Here is a 4,165-nt window from a genome sequence, read left to right as displayed (position 1 = left end):
GCCCGCCCAGAGCCTGGCTCTCAACTAATGATGCTGTACCTTTTATTATTCTTGGCCTCGTTTTACTCATTTGCATATTGAATGGAAGAACCTGGATCCCTTCCAGGGGCCTGTGGCTACCTGCTCCCCTCCCTGGGGCGAGTGCCTGCTCCACCAGCAGGCTGGGCTTGTCTCCTCGTGAGAAATTAAACAGAGGCATCGTGAACAGTTTAAGAGTATATCTGAGCAAAAAGTCAGTGGGAATGAGGTGGTGCCACACGGGCTGTGGAGGTGGAAACTTACACTCGGGGAAGCAGGCCTCCGTGGCTGTTAGGAGTGGTTGTCATGAGGGTTTGATTTCAGAATCATGAGGTATTTGCAGGCTTGGATTTTGGTTTGTTTACACAGCTGTCACTGCCTTAGAGCCATATCCATCTAATGGCCTCCTTGTTGAATTCATTTAATATCTGCTATGGAGGACACCCCAGTCTCCAGGATAGCCCTGGCCCTTCTGCTCTGTGAGGAGCACCTGGTTCCTCTAGGATGACTGCCCAGCCCAGGCTGGCCTCACGGGCTGTGACCCAGGCAGTACCTCAAGGTCCCCTGTGCCTCCCTTGCCCAGCACGGCAACCTCTGCTCACAGCGCCTTCTTCACTTCCTTCAGTAGAGGTGTTCACGTGCCCAGGAAAGGTCCCTGGCCTCTGTCCCAGGAAGGACACAGCGACACTCCAACCAGGACCTCTCTGTCCCCTCAGGCCCCTGGGGCTCATCCTGGGTGTGGGGAGGTGGGCAAGAGGAGGGGGTCTTGGCTACCCAGCGGGCAGGGTGGCTGGAGACTTATGTGGACACGCCCTGCCCCGAGCACGTGCATCTCTATGATGCATATGGAGGGGATGGCTTCTCATCGTCCTCCACCGGATTGGCATGCTATCGGGGGTCAGACGGCTGTCTGCAAGGGTTCCTGACCTCACCCCGCCTCCCTCAACCTTGCCTGTTGGTCTTGCTTTGCTTGGATGCCTCTGCCAGAAGCCCATCTCTGGGAATGTGTGTGTGTGTGTGGTAGGCGCAGGCACTCTGCAGCAAGGCTTATCTGAGGGTCCAGGTGGTTCTAGCTCATTGTGTGTCCATCAGGAACCAGGTGGGCAGTGTGGGCTTCCCGGGGCTGCTGCACCAACGTACCACAACCTGGGGGCTTAAACAGCAGACCCCTGTGCCCTCAGTCTGGCAGCCGGAAGTTGAACCCAAGGTGTCCTCGGGGCCCTGCTTTCTTGGGGTTCCCAGGGAGAAGCTTCCCTGTCTCTCCCATACTATGGTAGCTGCTGGCAGCCCTTGGCTTGTGGCTGAATCACTCCAGTCTCTGCCTCTGTCTTCACACAGCCTCTTCCTCCAGGCTCTATGTGTCTCCAGCTTTGCCTAGGGACACCTGTCACCACTCAGGGCCCACCCTAAAGCAGCCTGATCTCATCTGAACTTGACTATGTCTGCAAAGACCATCACTTCCAAATCAGATCACTTTCTTGGGTACTGGGGGTAGGACTCAAGTGTATCTTTGGGGGACACAATTCACCCTGTCAGGACCTGTGATGGAAGGGTTCTGCTCCTCTTTAATCACAGCACCTGTTCCCATCTCTTCACCGCCCCCTTCCCTCCCCATATCACCCCAACCACCAACCCTTTCCGTCCCCATTTACACCACCTTCAGGGCTGTCCTCGGCGACTTTACTCCCATCCCAAGCTCACCTCGTCCCTGTCTCCACTGTCTCCCTCCACTCAGAGGGAGGAGGGTCCCACCTTTCTCCCGCACGGCTCAGCCAACTTCACCTCCACAATCCGGACCTTGGCCCGCCCACCTGCTTCTGGATTCTTCCTCTTTCCCATCTCTCCACCTTTCTGTGGAAGCCTAGAAGGAGAGAGGCGGCTGCAGCTACTCCCAAGGACGGTGCCTCCGGCAGCGTTTTAACCTGGATCGTCAATGCTGCATCTGCTTTGCTTTGCTGGCTCCTTAAAGCGGGATACAGAGTGGGCTGGGCACAGTGATCACCCCACCAGGGCGGCTCTTGCTTTCACACAGAAGGCAAGCTGGCTGTGCACGCTGGGGGCCCACCCACTGCTCCATCCCTTCTGTCTGTCCCGTTACTCTAAGCGACCCCAAGTGTCCTCCGCATGGAATGGTCCATCCTCCCTGCCTAACCCCCACTGGCTCCCGGGGGCCCTGAGATGGGGTTCATAGTGTCCAGTCTCAGGTCCAGGTCTGGGTCCCCGGCTCTGCAGCATTGTCCTGCCTCCCCGCACTCTCTGCCCTCCACTAAGGCCATTGATTTCAGCTCCTACTGCTGCCAGAGAGACTTTTATTCACTCTTGTCCTTAATATAAAAGTCATGTGTTTATGCTTAAGTTTTTTTGAAAATTCCAAGGAAAAAGAAAGCTTTAAAACTCTTGTAATCTCACCATCCAGAGAAAATCATCTGTAACAGATAGGTGCCCTTTCAGTGTTTTTTGCAGGTAAGTGCTGTGCTTAGTCATTCAGTCGTATCCCACTCTTTGTGACCCTCTGGACTGCAGCCCGCCAGGCTCCTCTCATGGGATTCTCCAGGCAAGAATACTGGAGTGGGGTGCCATGCCCTCCTCCAGGGGAATCTTCCCAACCCAGGGATCGAAGCTGGGTCTCCTGCTCTCCAGGTGGATTCTTTACCGGTTGAGTCACCAGGGAAGCCCAGGTCAGTGCTAGGCCTTAGTTGTGTGTTCCCTCAAAATTAAAATCCTGAGCTCCTAAGGCCCAACATGATGTCGGGGCAGGGGGGGGGGGGAGTGGGGTCTTTGAGAGGAAATGAGGACCCCAGGGTGGAGCCCACGTACATGGGATCAGTGCCCTTGTCAAAGAGACTCTAGAGAGCATCATGTCCCCTCCCCGGGTGAGGATGCAGGGAGAAGGGTGAAGCCTGGAAGAGGACCCTCACTGACCCCGCTATACCCCTCAGAGCTGGGAGAAATGAATGTCTGTTGTCTGTTTTTTTAAAAAAACAATTTTATTTAGTTATTTACATTTGGGTGAACTGGGTCATTCTGCTGTGCGGGTTTTCTATGGTGGTGGGGGCTACTCTCCAGTTGCAGAGTGAGGGCTTCCCGCGGGAGTGGCTTCTCTTGTTGTGGCTGATGGGTCTGGAGCACATGGGCTTCAGCAGCTGTGGCACACGGGCTAGCTGCTCCACGACATGTGGGATCTTCCTGGACCAGGAATTGAACTCGTGTCCCCTGCATTGGCAGGTGGATTCTTAACCGCTGGACCACCAGGGAAGCCCTCTGTTGCTTATGACCTGCTAAATGAACTGAGGCTATCAGTGTGCACTATCTCAAAACCTAAGATCTACTGTCAGATTTGGGTCCTGTTTTGCTCATCTGATGGCACAGCAGGCACACCCAAGCCCCACCACATAGTCTCCACGGTGATGCTTGCAGGCTCGGACCAAGGGGGCTGGGACTCCAAGGTGGGCCACGGTGGAGGGCGGGGGCACTGCAAGGGCTGGCGCTCGCGCTCCCCCTGCCATACTGCAAGCGGAACAGCTTTAGGCTTTTGGTCTGGGGACCTTTGTACAATATTTAAAATTGTTCAATAAAGATTTTCAGTGCTGGAATATTAGAAGATGCTGTTTTATGTTCACCTCTGAGCTGTGAATGCATCTTGAGTGACCTCGTAGTCCCGACAGGGCACAGCGTGGCCACCTCTGTCTGCTAACACACACAGCCCCTGCGAGCTTACTAAGTGGATTCCTGAGCAACTCACCGTCAAGGAGGCCACCATCTGCATCACTGATGCACCCATGCTGGATGCAGGCTTAAAGGAGGACAAATTCCAGCACTGGAAGACGAATAGTCAAGGGCACGTGACCTTAAGGCTTTTGATACCAAGCCCCAGCCCCTGAGGTCATCTTAGGGTCACAATTAGAACAACATAAAAAAGAGGGAGACACAGGTAAGGGGAAGTCGGGGAAAGGTTAAATGAGATGGAAGAGAAATTAACCTGAGCTTGAAGGTAGAGGAAAGGTGATGAGAGGGGAGCGGGCTGGAAGGAAGAGGATTTTGAGATGAAAGGGGCTGAGACACTTGTCACATGAAGCAATTTCCATGTGCTGAGTGTCCTTCACCACAGCCCTGCCAATGGTATTGTCACCTCCACTTTCTGTGCTGG

Source organism: Capricornis sumatraensis, chromosome 1 (genome assembly GCF_032405125.1).
Source record: "Capricornis sumatraensis isolate serow.1 chromosome 1, serow.2, whole genome shotgun sequence".
Classification (NCBI taxonomy): Eukaryota; Metazoa; Chordata; class Mammalia; order Artiodactyla; family Bovidae; genus Capricornis; species Capricornis sumatraensis.
Note: the sequence above shows the minus strand (reverse complement) of the source record.